Genomic DNA, 24903 nt, shown 5'->3' with positions numbered 1-24903 from the left:
AGACAATATACAGTAACAGTCACCTTACAGGCAATACAATGGCACTAAATTCATATCTCTCAATGGTTACCCTGAATGTTAATGGGCTAAATGCCCCAATCAAAAGACACAGGGTATCAGAATGGATAAAAAAACAAAACCCATCTATATGTTGCCTACAAGAAACTCATTTCAGACCCGAAGACACCTCCAGATTTAAAGTGAGGGGGTAGAAAACAATTTACCATGCTTATGGACATCAGAAGAAAGCATGGGTGGCAATCCTTAGATCAGATCAATTAGATTTTAAGCCAAAGACTATAATAAGAGATGAGAAAGGACACTATATCATACTCAAAGGATCTGTCCAACAAGAAGATCTAACAATTTTAAATATCTATGCCCCTAACGTGGGAGCAGCCAACTATATAAACCAATTAATAACAAAATCAAAGAAACACATCAACAATAATACAATAATAGTAGGGGACTTTAACACTCCCTTCACTGAAATGGACAGATCATCCAAGCAAAAGATCAACAAGGAAATAAAGGCCTTAAATGACACACTGGGCCAGATGGACATCATAAATATATTCAGAACATTTCATCCCAAAGCAACAGAATACACATTCTTCTCTGGTGCACATGGAACATTCACCAGAATAGATCACATCCTGGGTCCTAAATCAGGTCTCAACCGGTATCAAAAGATTGGGATCATTCCCTGCATATTTTCAGACCACAATGCTCTGAAGCTAGAACTCAATCACAAGAGGAAATTTGGAAAAAACCCAAATACATGGAGACTAAGCAGCATCCTTCTAAAGAATGAATGGGTCAACCAGGAAATTAAAGAATAATTGAAAAAAATTCATGGAAACAAATGATAATGAAAACACAATGGTTCAAAATCTGTGGGACACAACAAAGGCAGTCCTGAGAGGAAAATATATAGTGGTACAAGCCTTTTTCAAGAAACAAGAAAGGTCTCAAGTACACAACCTAACCCTACATCTAAAGGAGCTGGAGAAAGAACAAGAAAGAAACCCTAAACCCAGCAGGAGAAGAGAAATAATAAAGATCAGAGCAGAAATCAATGAAATAGAAACAAACAAACAAACAACAACAAAAAAAACCAATAGAACAAATCAATGAAACTAGGAGCTGGTTCTTTGAAAGAATAAGATTGATAAACCCCTGGCCAGACTTATCAAAAATAAAAGAGAAAGGACCCAAATAAATCAAATCATGAGTGAAAGAGGAGAGATCACAACTAACACCAAAGAAATACAAACAATTATAAGAACATACTATGAGCAACTCTACACAAACAAATTTGACAATCTGGAAGAAATGGATGCATTTCTAGAGACATATAAACTACCACAACTGAACCAGGAAGAAATAGAAAACCTGAACAGACCCATAACCAGTAAGGAGATTGAAACAGTCATCAAAAATCTCCAAACAAACAAAAGCCCCGGGCCAGATGGCTTCCCCGGGGAATTCTACCAAACGTTTAAAGAAGAACTAATTCCTATTCTCCTGAAACTGTTCCAAAAAATAGAAATGGAATGAAAACTTCCAAACTCATTTTATGAAGCCAGCATCACCTTGATCCCAAAACCAGACAAGGATCCCACCAAGAAAGAGAACTACAGACCAATATCCTTGATGAACACAGATGCGAAAATTCTCACCAAAATACTAGCCAATAGGATTCAACAGTACATTAAAAGGATTATTCACCACGACCAACTGGGATTTATTCCAGGGCTGCAAGGTTGGTTCAACATCCACAAATCAATCAATGTGATACAATACATTAATAAAAGAAAGAACAAGAACCATATGATACTCTCAATAGATGCTGAAAAAGCATTTGACAAAGTACAGCATCCCTTCCTGATCAAAACTCTTCAAAGTGTAGGGATAGAGGGCACATACCTCAATATTATCAAAGCCATCTATGAAAAACCCACCGCAAATATCATTCTCAATGGAGAAAAACTGAAAGCTTTTCTGCTAAGGTCAGGAACTTGGCAGGGATGTCCATTATCACCACTTCTATTCAACATAGTACTAGAAGTCCTAGCCTCAGCAATCAGACAACAAAAGGAAATTAAAGGCATCCAAATCGGCAAAGAAGTCGTCAAACTCTCACTCTTCGCAGATGATATGAGAGTTTATGTGGAAAACCCAAATGACTCCACTTCAAAACTGCTAGAACTCATATAGAAATTCAGTAAAGTGTCAGGATATAAAATCAATGCACAGAAATCAGTTGCATTTCTCTACACCAACAACAAGACAGAAGAAAGAGAAATTAGGGAGTCAATCCCATTTACAGTTGCACCCAAAACCGTAAGATACCTAGGAATAAACCTAACCAAAGAGGCTAAGAATCTATACTCAGAAGACTATAAAGTACTCATGAAAGAAATTGAGGAAGACACAAAGAAATGGAAAAATGTTCCATGCTCCTGGATTAGAAGAACAAATATTGTGAAAATGACTATGCTACCTAAAGCAATCTATATATTTAATGCAATTCCTATCAAAATACCATCCATTTTTTTCAAAGAAATGGAACAAATAACCCTAAAATTTATATGGAACCAGAAAAGACCTCAAATAGCTAAAGGAATATTGAAAAAGAAAGCCAAAGTTGGTGGCATCACAATTCCGGACTTCAAGCTCTATTACAAAGCTGTCATCATCAAGACAGCATGGTACTGGCACAAAAACAAATAGATCAATGGAACAGAATAGAGAGCCCAGAAATGGACCCTCGACTCTATGGTCAACTAGTCTTTGACAAAGCAGGAAAGAATGTCCAATGGAAAAAAGACAGTCTCTTCAACAAGTGGTGTTGGGAAAATTGGACAGCCACATGCAGAAACATGAAATTGGACCATTTCCTTACACCACACATGAAAATTGACTCAAAATGGATGAAGGACCTCAATGTGAGGAAGGAATCCATCAAAATCCTTGAGGAGAACACAGGCAGCAACCTCTTCGACCTCAGCCGCAGCAACTTCTTCCTGGGAACATCGCCAAAGGCAAGGGAAGCAAAGGCAAAAGTGAACTATTGGGACTTCATCAAGATCAAAAGCTTTTGCACAGCAAAGAAAATAGTTAACAAAACCAAAAGACAACTGACAGAATGGGAGAAGATATTTACAAATGACATATCAGATAAAGGGCTAGTGTCCAAAATCTATAACGGACTTAGCAAACTCAACACCCAAAGAACAAATAATCCAATTAAGAAATGGGCAGAAGACATGAACAGACATTTCTACAAAGAAGGCATCCAGATGGTCAACAGACACATGAAAAAATGCTCCACATCACTCACCATCAGGGAAATACAAATCAAAACCACAATGAGATATCACCTCACACCAGTCAGAATGGCTAAAATTAACAAGTCAAGAAATGACAGATGCTGGAGAGGATGTGGAGAAAGGGGAACCCTCCTACACTGTTGGTGGTAATGCAAGCTGGTGCAACCACTCTGGAAAACACCTGGGAGGTTCCTCAAAATGTTGAAAATAGAACTACCCTATGACCCAGCAATTGCACTACTGGGTATTTACCCTAAAGATACAAACATAGGGATCTGAAGGGGCACGGGCACGCACCCGAATGTTTATAGCAGCAATGTCCACAATAGCCAAACTATGGAAAGAACCTAGATGTCCATCAACAGATGAATGGATAAATGTGGTGTATATACACAATGGAATACTATGTAGCCATCAAAAGAAATGAAATCTTGCCATTTGCGATGATGTGGATGGAACTAGAGGCTATTAGGCTTAGCAAAATAAGTCAATCGGAGAAAGTCAACTATCATATGATCTCCCTGATATGAGGAAGTGGAGATGCAACATAGGGGGTTTGGGGGTAGGAAAAGAATAAATGAAGCAAGATGGGATAGGGAGGGAGACAAACCATAAGTGACTCTTAATCTCACAAAACAAACTGAGGGTTGCTGGGGGGAGGGGGTTTGGGAGAGGGGGGTGGGGTTATGGACATTGGGGAGGGTATGTGCTATGGTGAGTGCTGTGAAGTGTGTAAACCTGGCGATTCACAGACCTGTACCCCTGGGGATAAAAATATATGTTTATTAAAAAATTTAAAAAATTAAAAAAAATACATTATATGTTTATTAAAAAAAAGAAAGAAAGAAAATGCTGGTGACCCTGAGGACATCATCCCACAATGTTCATTGGTTCCTGGGGCCCAAGGGGTCCTTGGTGACTGGCCATTGGAAGTGACCAAAGATCCTGCCTTGTGTCTGCATTCTCTTCCTGAATTGGAGGATTTCTCCCATGTCTAAAAGTGTGTGCATAGGCTCATAGGCATGGGTCCTTTGTTCTACCTCTGAGCTTATCTGACTAAAGTATACTGAATCATTTTTTGCTTATTAGTCAGCGTATTACACTTTTAATAATGGGAAGGGTGTATCAGAAAGTGAGTCATTCACTCACCACGATATTCATCCATTCACTCAATATGTATGGGGGACCAGGCTCTGGGCTAAGTTGACAGTATTTGAAAAATGGAAGTTGACCCAGGCTGTGGGAAAATGTCTCAGGGGAGAGAGGGACAATAAACATGTCAACAAATAAATAAGTAATTGCAAGTTGAGAGCAGTGCTTTGAAGGCCATGAACATGGGGCTAGGTCTAAGAACAACTAGGGAGACCCACCAAGGGAGTGTTGCAGGGGAAATCTCTGTGGAAAGGAAAAGCTTGAAGCTTGGTTTCTCCATTGAAGAGCCATGGGCAAAGCCTTCTGGGGAAACAGGGTGACACAGACAGAGGCTTTAAGGTGGGAAAGAATTCCCGGGGTGGGAACTGGAATGAGGCCAGTCCTGCTGCGGTGGAGTGGACCAGCTCAGGGAGGCATCTCTTCCCTAAGAGGTGGAGATGGTCAATAGAGGCCAGACAGCACAAAGCCACAGTGAGAAGCGTGGGTTTCATTTTATGTGCCTCTTAGAGTTTTAACATGCTCATATTTATATTTGGCAAAAGCATTCTGGCCGCACATGGAGAATTTGTTGGAAAAGAGCAAGAGGAAAAGCAAGGAGGACACTTAGACCATTGATTTGTCCCGAGATAAGCCAGCTTGGATAGAGCAGGCATGGAAGGAAAAAGAAGTAGATGAATTTAAAAGATATTTAGGGGGCACCTGGGTGGCTCCCCCACCCAGATTAAGCATCTGCCTCTGGCTCAGGTCATGATCCCAGGGTCCTGGGATCAAGCCCTGAGTCAGGCTCCCTGCTCAGCCAGAAGCCTGCTTCTACCTCTCCCTCTGCCTGCCACTCTGCCTACTTGTGATATCTCTCTCTCTCAAAAATAAATAAATAAAAGATGGGGGGGAAGATATTTAGTAGTAGACCACAGAATTTCCCAGTGGATGGGGTATGATAGGGAAGGGGAGGGAGGAAACAAGTCTGACTCCAAGGCTTCTGACTCGAGCTGTGGGTCAATGTGTAGAGGTGACAGTTACTGAGTTCAGGAAGATGGGATATTGGTGGGAAGAATCAAGAATTCAGTTTGGGTCCTGTTTAGTCTGAAATGTCTGGGAGACATCTGAGTGGAGCTATCAAGTTGGAGAAGAATCTTGGCTGAAAACATAAATAATAATAATGAATAACAACAATGCCATTTATGGAGTAGCAACTATGGGCCAGTTGCTATTCTAAGAGCATTCACATGTGTTAACTCACTCAGTCATGCAAAGCTTTGTAGTAACTCCCTCTTATAAAAGAAACTCAGACGTGGAATGTAGGACTCCAAAGCCCATTTTCCTAATCAAAAGATTATATGCAAATATGGAAGGCACAATATACAAATAGTATTTAAATCCAGAGGAAGAGGAAAGCCACAGCCACAAATAGGATAGCAAAGCACACAAGGATGCGGTACCTTCCCAGTACTTCTCTTCTCTCCAGCATGTGCCGTGCCTACCTGTTTTTCATCCCTATGTAGGTGCCACCAACAGCTGCACCTATGTACCTCACACTCCAGCTCACCCCTTTTGATGTCCACTCCCCTCTCCATAGTCTACATCTCCTCGGTCCCATCTGATCAGGATTGCACTGAGAATATAAGGGACCTCTGTATTCCTCCCCTAACAAAACAGAGCTAGGCTCCATCGAGGGTCCTGTGAAGTATGGTGCTTTCAATCACAGGAGCCACAGTATGGGGCCTGGGGGCAGAGCTAGCAGGTGTAGAAGCAGCACATCACTGTGGCCATGGATTCAGAGAGCTGGAAGGACCTCAGATATTGCTAAGGCCGGTGTATCTATCAGAGAGAAGCTCAGGAAAAAAAAAATTTTTTTTTAAGATTCCAAGGTGAAATAAACATGAGAAAATGCTGGTGTAAGCATCAATAAGTAAGCGTATTTCCTGAACCACCTCTCAGAGGCTTGAACTTGCTAATGTGCCTTGTGAAGCTCAGAGAGTGGCATGCAGGGAACGGCATCGTTCTGTGACCACAGAATTCTTGTGAAGGGGCATTTATGAGCACAACCAGATGTGGTTCTTAGGAACATGCTTTGAGAAATGTGACGGAACCCAACTCTCATTTACAGAGGGAATAAAAACCCAGAAGGGGAAAGTGACGGGCACAAAATCCCGTAGGGATAAAACGTGGTTCTCTCGTCTCCCTCTTCAGGCTCTTCATCTAGAACACACTGCTCACCCCCCAGCCTGAGCCTGGCACGGGTCCTGCCTTGTTCCCAGAGCATCTCTGAATCCCAGTGGCCAGTTCAGAGCAGTCTGACTTCCTTGCGGGGTTGCCAGCTCCCCAAGTGACTGAGTTCATTCATTCCTTTCTCTGACTGGTATTTCTGGAGCCCTTCCTATGTGAGTTGTGATTTGGGGGAGCTGTGAAGGCTGGGGAGAGATCAGCACCCCCCCCTTTCCACACTAGCATCAAAGCAGAGATAAAACTCAGTGATTCCAGATAGTAAATTAGCCAAGATGGAGTGGAAGGATCAGAGATGAATGATAGCAAGGATTTTTATCAGAGAGTAACGTGATTAGGAATGTATCACAATTTTGAAATCTATGATGCAATGCAGGGACATTTTGGGGGTTTTCCATAGTGAAGGACAGACTGTCGCCAAGATGCTTATTATAATTAAACATTAGGCCTTTACTCTCTGAATATTTTCTTTTCAATGGTATATCTATTTTTAAAAAATCAACTTTCTAGTCCTCTCTTAAAAATCTAGGACTCTCTCTGTAATTCCTAGAGATGAACTCTGTCAACAAATTAGCACATATCCCCTTACATCCTTTTCTGTGCAAATACAAATGGAGGTATCTTCTTAGTTTTTATAAAAACAAGATCATCATACTCGTGCCCTCCGGCCACTCATCTTTTTCACTTACTATGGCATGCGTAGCCTTCTGCGTCACACCTAGAGATAGATGTACGTCACTGGCTTCCTCGGATCCCACAGAACAGACGTGTTGACTCATTCAGCCTGTCCTTCGCCGAATGACATTTGAATTGTTTCCAATCATTCCCAACTACAAATGAGGCAGCCGTGAACATCCTTGTACATATCGCTATGGCCTTGGGGAAGGACATCCCAAGCGACAGTCTTCGAAGTGGGAGGGGGGCACCCAAAGATACGCATTCCCAAGAGGCTGGTGGATGCTTCCCCCCGACCCAGAGGTAGTTTCAGTTCTCCTTCTGTCAGGCTGTGTGTCGAGGTGCCCACTTACCCTACCTGGTGGGACACCCCACAGAGCTTTGCTCCTTCTCTCTCAACCCACCCCAAGTCCATCCCTTTTTTCTCCTACATCCAGACAGACATCTCCCCCAGAGTTGAGTCAGCTGTTTTGACTTAAGTCTTGTGTTTCTTTTTAAAGCTTTCACTCCATAAATTCTGTGGTATTTCCTCCATGTTCTCTGTGTTTAAAAACTGCCTATGCAGATGTCTGAGCGGTGCCTTCCTTTTCTGCTGAAGGCTCCCAGCTGGCCTGCCCTAAGCCTGATGTCTCAGGGCGGTCTGAGGCACAGGGGACATTCTCCCTTCCCAGTAGGGCCCTGAGTGAAAGGACAATGGGGCTTATCCAGCACCATAGAAGTTCAGAGAACATTTACACAGAACCTCATTTCAGCCTAGATCAGCCCGGAGGAGTAGGTAAGCAAGACCTTTCATTCCCAGGCTGGAGCTCAGAGATGTAACAGGACTGAAACTTGGAGGCCAGGCTCAGGCCCCCATCTTCTGGCTTGAAACCTAGTGTTTTCGCTCTTAAATCTAAAGTCACATTTTGGCTTAAAAATGCATATAGTTCACCAAGCCAGCCCATGGTCGGGATACAGTTTATCTTTATGTTTCCCCCCTGGGGCACAGAGCTGCTACAGTTAAGGAAGATGCAGGGATGGTGTGCACCTATGAGCTGTTTTATCTCCTTGCAGATGACACGAGGGCCCCTTCTGGAAGGGGAAAACAAGCTCTTCAACTCCATCCAGTATCTTAGAGCTTCTCCATCCAATTTCTGAGAATGTGGGGTCAGAGGAGGGGGGCTCATCCATTCTTTTAACAAACATTTAGTGAACAATTGCTAAGCCCTGGGCTCCAGGAATTGAATCCCAATGTAGAAGACCTAGGTCTCACCACCAACAAACGCTCTTCCCAGGATAGGGAAGCAGAAATGTAAATATGTAAGTGTCCTCAGCGTGAAAGATACTGTGACAAGTATGTACAGGGTGGGGGGTGGGGGTGGTGGGCAAAAACAGGAGGGAGAAGATTGGTAAAAATTTGCACAGACAACACGTTATCTTTAGACGGGACAGGTGACGTCACTAAGTGATGAGAATGGGACAGATGTGCTTAGCGGAGAGAACACAGCTCACTCTTGCCCTGAGGTATAGGAAGCCGCAGCAAGTAGGGAGAAGGGGCAGGTACTCAGAGCCCAGGTCACGCAAACCATTGCGGGCCATGCCAAAAAGTTTACACGTGGGGCGCCTGGGTGGCTCAGTGGGTTAAGCCACTGCCTTCGGCTCAGGTCATGATCCCAGGGTCCTCGGATCGAGTCCCGCGTCGGGCTCTCTGCTCTGCGGGGAGCCTGCTTCCTCCTCTCTCTCTCTCTCTGCCTGCCTCTCTGCCTACTTGTGATCTCTCTCTATCAAATAAATAAATAAAATCTTTAAAAAAAAAAAGTTTACATGTTATTCTAGGATCCATGGGGAGCCAGAGGAGGACCTAAGTCGAGCAATAACACAATGAGACTTGTTTTTAGAAACTTCCCTCAGGAGGCAGATCGGATGGGTCAGAGAGATGGGGAGACCAGCGAAGAGGCTGCTTGGCCATCTAGGTAAGAGATACTGGCCTGCATGAAGCCGTAGAGCTGGAAATGGGGAAGAGAAGACTGTGCTTTGGGATCACTGGGAAGGCAGGATCGACCTTAGCTGGTCATTGATGGAGTATAGGAGTGAAGAAGAAGGGGTTGTTGAGGATAACGCCCCAATTTCTAGCTCCGTTGCTTGAGACCACGCGTGCCATGCACCACAAGAAGGACTGGGGAAGAGGAATGAGTACCAGGGAATGAGTGTGGCTTCAGGGGTGAGACTGCCGAGCTCCTGGTGGCCACACCAGTGAAGGTCCTTAGAAGGCAGCCGGGTCAGGAGAGAAATCTGAAGCAGGCAAGGCTTTTTGTTTCGAGAGCCATCTGTACGTGGAGGGGGTGCCGCCATAAGGACGACGTGGCCACAGAGAACAGGTTGGGTGTTTAAAAGCAGGTCATGGGAGGAACACCAGGAACAGCAACTTTGGGAGAAGCAGGGGCATGGCAGCGGGGGTTGATGGTGTCCAAACGGAGCTTGAAAAGCAATTGAGGAGGGATGGTCTGAGAGAGCAGGAAACCCCGCAGAGGGACCCCGTGTTCCTGCGTGAGGATGTAGCTCTTGGTTTTCCAGTGACCCGGCTCCTTGAAGGCTTCTCTAGCTTGGAAAGTTACTGAACCCCTCGGTGCCTCAGTCTGTCGTCTGTGAAGTGGGGACAGCGGTACGCGCTTTGCAAGGTGGTCGTGAGGAAACCGGGGTGCCTGTGGGGCTGCTCAGCCGAGCTCATGACGCACGGCAAGCACTTCATATGCGGTCTGGGGATGTTTTCACCAAAGCCACAGGAGGACGGTTGGAAGGAGCAGGAAATGGCCAAGGGCGTGAATGTTGCAGAAGGGTCAAGTGAGGTGGTTGCTGAAGCATCTTTGGATTTGGCAACGTGGGTCATCACGGCCACCCCCAGAATGGCTGTGGCCCAGCGGCGGGCGTGGAGAGGCAGAACCAGGGAGGAGGAGGCTTGGGCAGGGCTGACGCAGCCTTCTCCGTCATCTCTGCGGCCCCATGCCTGAGAGGTGTGAGGTGGGAAAAGATGCAGGTTTGCACCGGCTGCAGCAGGATTTCCAGGTGCCACTACGGGGGGACCCGCGTGAAGTGAAACCACCTCCTGCACCCGGAGGCGGGGGTGGGGGACAGCGGCCATCTGTGCGGGTTTCCCCTCCCGCGATGAGGACAGAACTCTCTCCTCTCCTCGAGGTTGCTATGGAGACACGGACGGGTTCGCGGACAGTTGTAAGATCTATGTCGCATCTTGACTTTGTGTGGCTTGTGAGGGCAGGGACCGCACTTCCCGTATCCTTGTGCGACCACACCGCCTGTCACACTGCCAGCGCCGACCCTCGCGCGGCTTTAATTAGCATCCGTGAGCCGCTCAGTCCCGAATCTGTTCTCCCAGCCCCGTTCTCGGGGCCCAGGCTCAGACATTCATCCCCTGCCTGTGGTGCCCTGCTCCCAGATATCCCACTAACAGACGCGAAATGTCTAAAACTAGACTTGTCGTCCCAGCCTCCGTCCCCGTTAAACTCTTCACCCTCCTCCCGTGCTCCCCATGTCAGTAAATCACTCCTCCTCCCACTCTGCTCCCACGTCGGAAACGGGGGCTCATCCTTGACTCTTCCTTCTCTCCCGCCCCCGCCCTCCCCTGCCCCCTGCCACCACTGGCCAGTTCATGACCCAGCGCTGTTGTTTCCACCTGTGAGGTCTCGCTCATTCTGGTCACCACTCCCTTTACCCACTTTTTTTTTTTTTTAAGATTTATTTACTCATTTGAGAGAAAGAGCGAGCAATGGGAAGGGCAGAGGGAGAAGGAGAGAGAGAATCCTCAAGCAGTCCTCCCCGCTGATCCCCAAGTCCCAGGCGGGGCTCGATCCCAGGACCCTGAGATCATGACCTGAGCCACAATCAAGAGCCGCTTATCCGACGGAGCCATGCAGGTGCCTCACCCGTCCGTTCTTACGTTCACTCCACTGGCTCCACGAACACACTGGCACGTGGCCGGCATTGGGCGATGGGAACACCCTCGTGAGGCAAACAAGCTACAAGTCTTCCATCTCCTAGAGCTCGTATCTAGAGCAGGATCCACTCCAATCGCCGCTCTCTGCTCCCCCGACCCCGACTGCAGTGGTTTCTCAGGGCTCTGTGCCTTTCAGCGTAGCCATCAGTGTTTCTCTGTTGAGTCTGTGCCAGGTGCTGGCACCGTGCTGGGTGTGCCCGAAGATCGCAGAGGCCAGCAAGACTGGGGCCCACCCAGCAAGTGCCAGTGGAAGTCTTTGGCAGCTGCAGGAGGCTAGCTAGCGGTCAGAACACCTAAGATCGGCTGGGCCCTGTGAAAAATGTACTCCCTCCTTCCAAAAGGAGCAGGGAGCCATTGAAGGAAAGGCTTCAAGCAGGAGAGTGACAGACTGCTATTCAGGCCAACTGTCCCATCTGCTTTCACTATTAAAATGAGTGTGGAGCTCATCAGATGACAGTCTAACATCCACAGGTCACCGGGCGCCCCAGTCACACAGTGGGGGCCCTGAAGCTGGGCTACCGTTCAGACCTTGACTGTGCCTTTCTTCAGAAGGCGGGAGATGCCCTTGACCACAGGCTGCTCTTGATACCGCTAATCAGACATGACCCTCTCTATGTCCTTCACATCTCCGCTTCTCTATCAATTTGTGTCACCCATGATCTCAGCTCCTCAGATGTTAGTACTTTCAAAAATTATCATCGGATCTCTCCGGGCATGCCGCGTGGCTGATTGTGGCTACATGTCGGTGATCTCACAGTGTTGCGTCTGTGAACGTGGGGAGTCAGCAGATGTCTTGACTGCCTTAAGGCGAGTCTTGGAGCTTTCAGGCAAGCCAGTGCCCAGATCAGCCATTTCTCACCTCCTATCACTGGAGGTGGGGCAGGCCTTGTGGAGACAAACTGCCCTCCCACCCAACAAGCAGAATCCAGAGTCTGATGCGTGGCCGCCGTGGTATTCCCAGCAAGTCAGTACTGCAAAGTCCCCACGCCGAGGAAAGAGGGCATGGGGACACATGCGTGGGACCTGATGATGGGGATCCCAAAGCGGAAGTTAATCAGGAGTTTTGGCAGCAGTGCTTTCAAGGAAATACATACATGAGCCAGTAGTGGGATCCCAGGCCCCAAAACAGCAGTACAGAGACAAGACCAGAATCCCGATGGGGCAGGAAGGGAAAGAGAATGGATAGAATACGGATAGTAACAAGAAGCCCCCGTCTCTCAAGGGCTTAACCCTAGAGGAATCTATCGCTTACTCACCTGACAGTCCAAATGTGGGCGTTCACACAGCCTTCCGCTCAGTGACTGGGGACTCAGGCTCCTTCCGTTTTGGGGCCCCGCCACCCACTACCCAGCAGATGCCTCTGCTGGGTCATCCTCAACCAGCTGGTGAAGGGGAAAAGGGAAGAGAAAAGGTGTGAGGAAGGTTTTTACAGGTCAGGCCTGGGAGTGGCATGTTTATCAGCTATCCTGATGTCCTTGGCCACAATTCAGACGTGGCCACACCTACCTGCAGAGGAGGCTGGAAATGGAGAGAGAGAAGTCTGGCGAACACATAGCATTCCTGTCCCAGGTAGGTCCCATCTTGGGTATGCTCTCAGTCCAACGATTTCTGCAGAGGAAGCCAGCTACTAGAACAGGGTGGAAGGTGGCATGACTGAGCCCCCTTCCCCCCCCCCAAAAAAGGCCAAACCCAATAGTCAGTTCAGGATCAGGGACAAAGGGCAAGCAGCCTGTAAGATGGGAGGATGCTGCTGTCTGGCAGTGCTCTGGCTCTCTCCCCAGCCCATGTCCCATGGCACTCGCTGTCAGCTGCGGTTCTGTGCTGAAGTCTCAGCCAGGAGCTTGCCCACAGCTCTGTGAAGCCGTGGGAGCCGTGTCTGTAAGATTCTCATCCAGAACCAACTAGACTAGACTAGTCCGCCTAACTAGACTGTCTTAAGACGTGGCCCTGCTTGAATCAACTCCCCACGCCCCAAATGGACTATGTGAATCAGACATATTTGCTCCACCTGAAGAAGTCAGTTTTGTACCTTGAATATTCTGTCAAGCTCTGACTTTACTGGTACTACCTTCCCCCCACCCTCCTCATCCACACTGGTTTGTGTGATGAGGTCCCAGCCTGTTTTTTCCCTGCCCACTGGAGTTATGACAGGCCTTGTGCCATTCTATAGTCTCATGTCCCCAACCCCCATCTTGTCTGCAAAACTCAGATGTCACCTCCTCAAGGAAGCCCTCCAGGACTACCCACGATGATGAGCTGTGCTTTTGTGTGCTGCCATACCATCCCAGGCTTTCTCCATTGACGTTGCCTGACTAGTTGTCTATCTGTACTCTAGATGTAAGCTTCTGAGAACAGAGGGCATGTGACTCAGCTTCTACAGTGTAGCCCCAGTGGCCAGGAGAAAGCCTGCCTGTCACTCAGTAGGTGTTGGTGACAGGCGTGAAGGAATGAATGCCTGTGTTTCAGGTAGCAGCCACCAGATGGCAATAGCGCTCTTCGGGTTAGGAAGGTAAAGGGGCGGGCTTTCTGCAGGAGCACCCGAGATAAATTGAGGTTTGTCCCCATCATCCAAGCACTTGACTGTCTTTCTGTAAAACGTATCAGTTAGCTGAAATAACCACAAAGTCTCCCCAAAGCCCATACGGAAAGGAAACGGTACAGAGAAAGCGCCGTGGAGCCCTTGCGCCCTTCGGACGGACCCCTCTCCGCGTGACCCCAGTATGGAGTTACTGAACTCGAAGGCCCGAGAGCGTCCAGACCCCTGAGCGTGTGAAGTTTCTGAAACTGTCCCCGCCTGACCCCCGCGTGGCTGCCTGTACCTGTTCCGAGTTCGCCGGCTCTAATTTTACTTGCTTATCTTATCGGGGTTTTGCCAGTGGACCAGTTTGGCTGGGGAGGAGGGTTGATGAAGGCTCGTGACAGATAAGGCTGGGGGGAGGGAGAGGCCAGCGGACACCAGGCTGGGCAGCGTGGACTTTACCCCACGCGCAATGAACCAGCTGGCGAAGGTTCTTGTGCCCCGCGCGTCAGCACATGCGTGCGGGCAGGTGCCGAGCATGCACGGGAGGGAGGGGGCCTGCAGAGGGGAGGGAGGGACAGGTGCCGGGCGGTGTGGAGGACAGACGATGGGGCTGGGGGACACTGAAGCAAGGGAGACCCACGGCGGCCGTGTGGGGCGGGGGTGGGGTAGGGGAGTCACTGTAGCAACCTAAGATGTAGGGTCGAGGCACCTGACTGTGGGGGTCGGGACAGCAGACATCCGGGTGGATTCGGGTAGGTTCCGCAGGTAGGGCAGCTGCAGGACTGGACGACTGGTTGGGAAGCAGAGGGGGAGAAGAGAGTCTCGCAAGTAGCCCCACTGTTGGACTAAGCCCTGCCTTTGTGCAAATGAGAAAAAGGGCTGTCTTCTCGAGGACACTCGACTTCTACCTGCTGTCAAACCGTCTTGTCTGCAAAGCTCCTAGGTGACTAGGGCCCCTGAGTGAGTCCGTCCGTGCCCGCCCTGCTCCACTGCAGGGTGGGACCCCCGGGTTCCAAGCCTAGATGCGGGAGACAGGACTGGGATGGCATTTCCGAGGAACAGTGGAGGGGAGCTGCTTTTAAGAGAAGGAGCATCCCGAGTTTCCTGCATCTCCAGCACAGTGGTTCTCAAACTTTGGAGGGCATCACACACACATGGTAGAGCTTGCTAAAACACTGGGAGGTAAGTGTCCGGTTCAGCAGGTCTGGACTAGGGCCTGAGAATAGGCATTTCTTCCAAATTCCCTGGTGATGCAGATGCTTCTGGTTCTGGGACCATTCTCAGAGTCCTACCCAAAGCAAATGAATCAGAATCCAGGTGAAGAAAATCTCCTGGATGTCCTCCCTGTACCTACAGCTCAGGTCAGAACGCTGCTCTATAGAGAGCTGCAGTATACTAGAAAACTGTTTGGCTTCTGTTCATGAATTTCCCCCATTCTGTCTCTAACGCTCTCCTCTTTCCCCCAGGAGAGGATTCAACTTCCCCTCTTTTCCCTGATCAGAGCACCATAGTGGCCCAGAACTGTCCAGTCCTCCCTAAGAAGCAATGCGACTGTTTGAAACTATGTTCTTTCATACTAAGTACTTGCCACTTTGCTTTTTCTAGCTCTTCCAGATATCTTCTAGATTTTCCAGACTTCCTGTGGGCAGGACATGCCTGCTTACTGCTTACCTGATGAATAGGAGTTCCCCATTCTGCTGCTTCCCTTTTTGGTCATGAGCTCCTCTTACCCCAACCCTGGTCTCACCCCTGCACTCTCCAGTCACCCAGGGTTTCGGAGTAGACATCTGTCTCACCTGGCAATATGATTATTCGAGGTTCTGCAGAAACTAAAAAAAAAAAAAAAAAAAGTGTGTCCTTTCTCTCAATATGGTAGTAGAAAGAAGAGGTAACATAAGGTGTGTGGGGGATAGAAGTAAATATGGGTCTGAAATCCCACATAATTACATAATGGAGAGGTATTGCCAAGGTAAATTAATAAGAAAACAGTTGGGTGATGTTTACCAACAAAATCAGTTTGGGGTGTGTTAGTCCCTGTTTTTGCTTTGTCAAATGAACCATGAATACATCTCCAAAGAGGCAGTCCCCTCACGGAGTGACCGTGTTTCTCTGTCTGCTTAGTCTGGCAACCTCAAAACGAGGGAAATTGCCAAGATAAGGGCTGAGAGCTCCTTGGGGCTTCTCGACCACTGGCAGCTTTGCTGGATGCCTCCCCATCTGGCTGGCTGGCTGACGGGCTCTCTCGTGTCTGTCCTGTCTTTCCATCTGTCCTGCTCCATAAGCTACCCTCATAGGCCTGAAATGTCTGCCTGGAATCTGTATTCTCTTACATCAAAACACCTGGATGATAAAACTGAGATTCAAATGATGTTCATTGTCGGTATCGTGGGGACCCCTTCCCTTCTCCCAACAGGTTTTGTAACTGAGTCAAGCCACTTTGGATTTGAGACAGGAGTTAGGCTCACGACTGAGATCAAAGAAGCCAGCACGCCATTAACCATTTAGAAAACACTCTGGAACCTTCGCTAGGTCAGGAGCTCAGGAATAGACGCCAGGAGTGGAGAGTAGATAAGAAAAGTGCCCTGTGCTCAGCACTCCAGACTTGAGGCAAAACCACAGGATGCAGAGTCCGGGTGAGGACTCCGGGTCAGTGCCAAGAGTCACTACCTTTGGCAAAAGCCAGGAAAATTGTCTTGGGAAACCAATGAAAGAGTATAGGCTCTTAGTCAAGTCTTCCACCTTTATAGCATCCTGGGCACCTAGTCAACTGGTCTCTGCTTGATTTCCTCCCACTCTGGGGAGCTCACTTCCTTGTGAGGCAGCCATTCCCTTGCTGCAGAACTTTAGAAGAGGCTCCGGATTTCCCCCAGGCCATTTCCTCACCTGAACAGTCACTCCCACATCTGTTCTTCCATCTGAGAGTGGCAGCCCCTGTGATTCAGGCACAGAGTGCCCACTTGACCAAGCAGTTACACTCCGTCTCAGTCAGATGCAGTGACTCTTGGCAAAGACAAGACTAGCACTAGGGCTTCTCATCTCCTGGCCTAACTTTTTTTTTTTTTAATCATACAGCTCAGACATTGCATTGAGAGCAATCCAGACTCCAGATTTCTGAATTCAATGTACCGCACTACTGACCTTCCCAACAAACTTGGGTGAAAAGGGGAAGCGAGCTGAGGGTCAAAGGGAAGCCAGCTCTTCAACTCTAGCTAGAGCTACGGAGCCAGAGGCTCTTTCTTCCTGCTGGGATGACTTCTTAGGGAAGGGCTGACACTCTCTCAATGTCATTGTGCCTCACCCAGGAAAGACAGGAGCAAAGGTGGCGCTGGAGGAAGGCAGCATCAGAGCCACGGGAATAGTCCAAAAGGAATGCCCACCTACAGGAGGCCAGACAGAGAGATGACAGCCAGATTCACACCAACAGACGGGCGGCAAAGACATCGCTGTGCAGAGTAGAGAAGAGATGGATCGAGCAAGCTCCTGTGTTGCCTTCGCCTCATTCATCCTGTCTGGGTTGGAGTCTGGGTCCCAAGTATCACAACTCTGATTCATGCCTGCTGTTGGCCGAAAATGATGTACTTTCTACCTGTCCTCATTGAACCTAGTGACTGTTAACATCTAACACAGTTTTTTAAAAAAGATCTAGAAAACCCACAGTCCGTGAGTTCTAGGGGTCCTGACACAAGGTCAGATAGTTTCAGTTACATAACGAGAAGAAACAGTTATGTGGGATTCAGGAGCCCAGTCCAAGGTCTGAGGACAGTTTCAGTGGCCATCGTCCATAAGTCTATGATGGATGTTTTTATTCCTAAGAAGCAGAGTATAAAAAAACAAAACATTTGGACTAACCTAAAGAATCCTACACTTTGTCTTTCATCTCTGACACTTTTCAGGAAGCCATTAGCCATACAGTGGGCAATAGATTTTCCTCAGCCCCTTGACCAGAAGCATGTTTTCTTTGCCAGCATGCAGTTGGTCCTTCTCTGGTACTGTGGAATGACTGACACATGAAGGACATGATATGCTGCCTCCAAGGAGGGTAGTCAAACATCAAGGACATCATTGACCCAGTCCTGGAAGATCTCTGGAACATGGCATGTTGGAGGACTGGATATAAAAGGTCCATGCCTTGCCCAAGATGTTCTTCTCCACTCATTGTCCTTAAACAGAATGGGTTCCTCCTCAGAAGATGCACCAAGTGACCCGTCAAGTGTTTGCAGACATCTGAAGTGCTTTGAATGGGGTAGTGACTGTCGTATTTCACGGGAAGCTAACCGTGTACCATGTTCATCAATGCCAGGACACCGAGGATCTCCATCTTTCCCCCCACCAAAAGAGAGTTGGGAATGTGGTGAAGTGGTACAGCCCCCCTCCACTCCTTTCAGGTCCTTTTAGTCATTTTGAAACCAGTCTCTAAAAAGAGTACTCTATTTACGCCTAATCCACAAAAGACAATACATGGCAAAAGACATGTTTTTGCGTGGACCCATGGCGAAAGCAAAGGAAATTTTCTTCCATATACTTGTCTGAACTTCCAAAAATCCAGAATGAACATGTATTACTTTTGTAAATGGGGGTGAGGGAAAGTTCTGGAAAAACGTTCGATTTGGTCTGCCAGCAACTGAGATGAGGCCAACAGTGCAAGGAAGGTGTTCGTTCCCTCCCTCGCCGTGTCTCCAAGGGCCTCACCCTGAAGATAGGGGGTCAATGTCATCTCCCTGTGCTCGTGCATATCTGCTCAGGAGGAACCCAGCATTGGCCGCAGAACGTGGAACATTCCAACTGAAGTATCTTTGCCTTGGACAGCGTCTCCATGTAGCTTTTTACGGGGTGCGGACAAAGGAGAGCACTTTGAGCATTCCTCTCCGCCACCGCTTCTCAAGGATGGCGGCAAGAAATAAATCCAAGGTACTGAGCTTCCACCTGCAGGAGACTGCTCTGTGGCATGAATTCTAGTTGTGCCAAGACTAGCGCTTGAGAGCCTTGAATTTGGAAACGAGAAGCCACTGCGCCCAGATTTATGACGTTCCCGTGTCTCACCCACCAGCTCCAGGCACGTTCCTGAAATTTATGAAATACAATTGCTCTAAAGGGTGCAGGCCAGGAAGTGCGTGGTTGAAATATTCCACCTGGCCAGAGACACTGTCTAATTTAAGGCTTTGCTCATTTTAAGTGGGGGTGGGGGGTAGTTCTCATTCACAAGAGCGGTTTTTCCAAGCCGTCTGAAGCGTCATCAAGCAGTCAAATCCTGCTTGAAACGTTCAGAAAATATCCCTCACCAAAGGTCATTTGCTGTTTCCATCTTTAGGGTTAATTACTCCTGTGGCTCTTGTCTGAGTGAAAAAGTCCTTTCCTTTTTGTTCTTCTTTTCCTTCCTTCCTTGCTTTAACAATTAGTTATTGACTCCATAGACCGTGTCTAGATTTTCCTCACAGAAATACGTTCCACAGTTTCCCTTTTCAAGAGCCCCAGTCATGCCATGGGATCATCTCTAGTCCAGAATTGTCAAGAATGACAAGAATGAACAGTCAGGTCTCCCAAGATGTTGCTTGCAAAGACGTGGGAAGAGCCTGTGCATGCCTTTCTGTCCTTCTCCAGTGGGAATAATTTGGCTTTCAGACTAATTAGGAGGCACAGCTCTCTTTCTGAAACGTCTACTGAGAACAACTTCAGCCCCATCACCCACACCACACCTCTGCTCGTGAACCCCAGACTCTTGGGAAACTTCTGCTCACCTCAGGTGTGACCCATTATCCGCTGTAACATACACATTGATACCCAGCAGAGGCAAGAAATAATGTTTCCCTATAAAAGGAGATTTTTTTAAAGAAGTCTCAATATTTTCAGGTCGAGTCCAGTTCTTTCAAATTCTACTTACTCGAATTCAAATTAAATTCAAAAAATTAAAACCAAAAGGCTAAGGTCACTCAGATGAAATTCGTGTGACCTCGGGCTTTTGTGGTCGCTTTTCAGACCGATATGTGTGTGCAGGCAGAATCTTAAAGACACTGAACTTCTCTTTAGAGACAGAGTAAAATCGACATAGGTTTTATAAACACTTAATTCCTACGAGACATGGGCCCAGACTAGCTGGCGTAGTTTGGGTATGTGTGATAGTGTTGGTTTTCACTCTGTTATGATTTGCTTTTAAATATTTATTTGTGAAATATAAATCTTGCTCACATTGAAGTCTGTTCTGAAGAAGTGACTACTGCTTCTGCTATTGCTTAATGGAACTGCTGAATCTTCTTAGAAAACAAAGAGATTCCGTTATATAAACAAGTCATCCCAGTGAAGCATAAAATAACAATTCTAGAGAACGCGCAGCTACCCCTTCCCTGTGAGGCTGGGGCTAAGTTCTGCAGATGTGCAGTGAATTAGGTATCCGGAGATAATAGCCTAGGCGGTTAATCAGCTACCCGAGATGTAAGCAACTCGAAAAATGCGGAGGAATTAGAGTCTGTGTCATTAAAACAACAAGCGCTCACTTGAAAAATTGAAAAAACATCACCAGCACCATGAGTACATTTATAGATTCCTTTTCCACTGACCCATTCCCACTGCTAATACACCTGTTACAAAACAGACGCTTACTCGCTGTTCTGTTCAGGCCCACCAGAGAATGCTTCCCGGTGGACTGTTCTGGTTTTCTGTCAGTCAGCATGATGACTTAAGATGTTCATCTCATTCAGCGGAAAAAACTAGGTCCGAGCATAGAGGGCCGAAGGACATCCAATGTACAACTGTTTTAAATGATCCTTTTCCCACAAGTGGTAAATTTGCATCCTACAGCACAAATATGGCAGTCATGGACAAGGGGACTCCATGTCTGGGGACTGGTTGGGAGAATATGCCCTTTCCTACCTCCAATATATGAGTAAACTATGCATAGCTACAAATGCTCTAGTCTGTTGTGTCAGCTAATGCAACCCACAGGCATTGGTTTCATTGAGACCTGGTTCACTGTTCTGTAATGCAGCCCATAGCCTTTCCCGTAGTGAATCGGAAGGGAGATGGGTGAGGGAAGGAGGAGGCGAACAGGAAAGACATCATCCGTTTTTTCAACAATAATTCACAGAGCGTCAGCTAGGTACCAGGCACTGTACTGGGATTAAGATGAAGGGGACACTGCCCCTGCCCTCAAGAAGCTCATGCAGAAGGAGGGGAGAGACAGGTGGAGAGACCGATCATGGCCACATGAGCCGTGTAAGAGCAATGATGGAGACAGAAGACGGGTGTATTCCCAACATGAGCAGAGCTGACTCTTAAAGGAAATATAAGCATTGAACAGATGTCGGTGGAGAGGCGGGGTCTCTGGGAAAGGGGTCATGGACGCCCTGGAGCTGGTTTGAATGGGCTCATGAGGACCAATCATTAAATGTTCAGGCATCTTGCAAGCAGCCTGTTACATGTGGTCATGAATTATTAAATAGTAAATCATCAAAATTATTTTAATTATAATTACTAAAAAGTAAATTATGTAAGTTTGTGATTGAATAAATCATATTAAAAATGAAGACAATAAATATTTTAAAATGTACCGCTCCCTGATTATTTTGCCTCAATTTACGGTCATCTGTGCCCTTGAGTTTTTTTCCTATCGTACATGTCTGGTGAAAACATCCTCTAATTGTGGCTACTATCCACCTCTTCTCAACGCTACGTTCAACGACATCATATACGTTTGCAGTTGGCTATGGTGGGAGTATTTATGCCAGAAAGGCCTCACGTGCTACAGATCAGGTAATATTTCCTACCCAGAAGGCTACTTACCAGCAGGCAGGGGATGAGGTCATTCAAGATGGAGCTGGGCAGAAAGCAGGGGACACAGTGCATCAGGGAACAGGGAGAGAGGATACCAAATCCCATAGGACCCGGTCCACGTTGAAGAGCCGGAGCTAGAGGATTCAGAGGACTTGTGTGGCTTCTGGTCAATGAGACCCAGCAGAGAGCTGGATTTGTAAAACTGTCTCCAGCTTCATCTGGCCGGGGACCCTGAACCGGGTACCGTGGACGTGAGGATGGTGGCAAAAACTTGAGAGCACGGGGCCACCAGGAGAGGGTCTAGAGGAAGAAGTATGAGAGGCTGGGGGAGTAGAGGATGGAAAAGGAGTACGGGAAGAGGTCATCTGGAGAGCCTCCATGAGAAAGAAGCATACTGGACAACAAAAGAGAAGAATGTGTCAAGAACCAGCAGAGAGAGAAAGGGGAGGAGGGGGAGGAGAGACCTGATGCGAGAGCACAGAGCTCAGGCGTTCTGCTCCCGGCCCCAGAAACCACTGGGAGCACCGGAACCATCTCTTTAATAAAAATAGGGGCCACTCTTGCTCTGTGGCAAGGAAATCCTAAAATATGCCAGTGGATGCCCCACTGAGAACAAAGCCACGATTTGTTCTTGATCTTAGGGCAAGGAGGGAACCCAAATGAGAAGGAGATCCAAAATTCAACTTACCGGAAAGTGGTGTGTGTCCGGGGATGGGAGTGGACCAAGGGAGCCTCACGCCTCCGTAGAGAAGTGAGGAGGGCCCGGGTGAGGCTGCCGAAGAAGGACGCAGCCTTCCTCCACCAGAGTCAGGAACGAGGCACGGCCAGTCCAGGAAGGAAGCCCTCGGGCAGCTGACCTCCCTCAAATATCCTGAGCAACCCCACCTGCTGATTTCAACCGATCGTGCTGCAGAAGGTCATCGAGAAGACGTGACCTCCACAGGATCCGTGAGTTGGCCGTGTGCAGTTGGAGCACCTCACCCGTCCCCTGTCTGTGGAATGCGCCTTCTGCCTGTGGTTCGGTAGTGGGAGCTGTGTTCAAGGTGTTCTTGAGGCCTGCTCTGAATATGTGAGTGAGGCCCCTTAAGGATGCTGAGAGCCACTGGCTTGCGTCGCCGGGGACCGCCTCTAGGTAAGTTTCCCCGCTTAGTACACCTGCCGCCTGGCAGTCTGCGCGCTCTGCCTCTTCTGTGTCGGCCTGCTCTCTCGGTCTGGGGGTCAGTTTGCAAACAAACACGCAAGAGGAAGACCGCGAGGTATAAACGAAGACTTTGCGCAGCCGTGACAGAGAATATAACATACGCGCTGGGAACGTGGATTCCTGAGCCAGATTGGGTCTGAATCCTGGTTCTCCTAATGATTTGCTCAGATAATTTACTTCCAGCTGAGCCTCAGTCTGCAAAATTGGGCTAATGATAAAATACACTGCATAGAGATATTGTGGAAATTGAGTAAGGAAATACACAGGAAGTAGTCACAGCAAGGCCTGGTCTCCACCTGGCGCTACTGATGAGAACAATTATGATTGCCCCGGTTAGGACACCTCGCCGCCGGGGGTCCCCTACCCACACCCGTTCAGGCTGTTGGATCGTTGTCCTCATCTGTCTTCCATGCGTGGATCCACAGTTTTCCAGAAGCTAGAATACAGCAACGTACACTTCACATGCAAACTGCATTCACTCCTCAAAACACAAATATCATTCACCTTTCTCTGAAAATTTAGAACTTTCCTTTCGGTTCCTGTCCTGTTTCTGGGTCACCATAAGGAGCATGAATTATGGTTGGCCGGAAACGACCTTATTTGAAATCGCGTCACCTTGGTTTGAGGACAAATGTGCTCTATATCATATGTCCTACACATCACGTATGATGTATAGACACTGGTCTCCTGCCTACCAGGTTTCTAGTCTCACGCTTCTCAAAATTTACCCAGATCTTTTTGTTTTCAGTGTTAACTGACTAACATTTTGTTTTCTGCCTTTCCGTTCTCACGTCCCTCGGAAGCCATATGGTAGGCAGCTAATAATGTGGTCTGCACCACGTATACCTGGTTTTGCTGGCTCGGGGCTCAGTGAACATGGCCCCGCCCCTTCGGTCTCCCTGCGCTTCCCGGTTCGCCTCCCCTGCTGACAGTCTCCTTCTCCCCCTCTGCTTCTCCCATTTTGTGTCCTGCTCTCTCCCCACTTCTCCCCACTTCCTCCTTCCTTCTTTCCCTTCTGGCTTGCCTTCTTTCTCAGTGCGCCTGCTTCATCCATCTTCTCCCCCACGGAGCTCATAGATTCTGAACAGCACTTGCTTGAATCTCATTGTCTGAGCAATGACTGCCCTCCCTGACTTCTGTCTGTTTAAAAAAAAAAAAAAAAAAAAAAAATTCTTGTCATCCAAGCTTCATGACTGCCTGGATTCCAGATAAACTAAGATTTATTGTGTGTACACAATGGCGACCCCCAGGCTACGCACTTTGAATGCATATCATGAGCGTGCTGAGGAGAAGAATTTAACCAGCAGCCTCTTTGTTTTATCTGGAAAGCATTATTTTTATAATTATGGATAAAGGTAAGAAATGGCATTAAACGAATGCTTTGTGCGGCCAGATCGGTGATTGAGGTCAAAGGAGTCTTCGTGAGGGCAGGGGGGGCCCTTTTTAGGAGGCTCGGGTGCCGTGTGGTTCTCAGCTGGGAATGGACACGGGGTGGGGGGGCTTGAGGGAAGCCCACTTACCACCTTTGAGTCTTCATTTGCTGACCTTTAATAGTCTCTCTTTCTTTCCTTTCCCCTCAAAGCCAAAGAGCAAACAAGAAGGGAAAGAGTTAGGGAGAGTTCAAGGGCTTGCTGGAGATAGGACAAGATGGCTCCAGATAGAGGGAAACCTTTCCTTTTCCCATTTCACAAGGAAGCACTTTCCTGCCCAACAAGCTGAATCACTACATGTTTACCCCAACCTATTTGACAGAATAATAGGACTTTGGAACAACTCCTGCCTTTTTACCAACCAGGCAAGAAAATGTTATATAAGGGAATTTGGGAGCAAATGGCTAATCGTGTGACCAAAACCCTTGCCAGCCCTCGGAATCATCAGTTTGGGGGGAGGGGGAGTCACCTGGGTCAGCCACCCCCAACAATGTTCCTTCAAAGTTGAGTTTGGCTCCATTTGAATTTTGTCCCATTACTCACTGAACTGATTTTCTGGGGCTCCAAATACTCCTTTTGTTCCAGGTGGTTAGGGCTTTTCCTCAAATTGTCTG

The 24903-nt window shown here is 47.7% G+C and overlaps 1 protein-coding gene across 1 annotated transcript in view; it reads right to left on the bottom strand.

The window, feature by feature from the left end:
• The window catches only part of TBXAS1 (thromboxane A synthase 1), a 165858-nt gene extending 153096 nt beyond the window's left edge, over positions 1-12762 (bottom strand). Inside the window, exon 1 of the mRNA XM_044246702.1 lies at positions 12630-12762. The gene's annotated coding sequence lies outside the window, so the exon portion shown is untranslated. The remainder of the gene's footprint in view (positions 1-12629) is intronic.
• Positions 12763-24903: the final 12141 nt, after the last annotated feature.

This window comes from Neovison vison, chromosome 4 (assembly GCF_020171115.1).
Source record: "Neovison vison isolate M4711 chromosome 4, ASM_NN_V1, whole genome shotgun sequence".
Lineage (NCBI taxonomy): Eukaryota > Metazoa > Chordata > Mammalia > Carnivora > Mustelidae > Neogale > Neogale vison.
The sequence above is the reverse complement of the archived record's forward strand: the minus strand, read 5'-3'. Positions and strand labels throughout refer to the sequence as shown.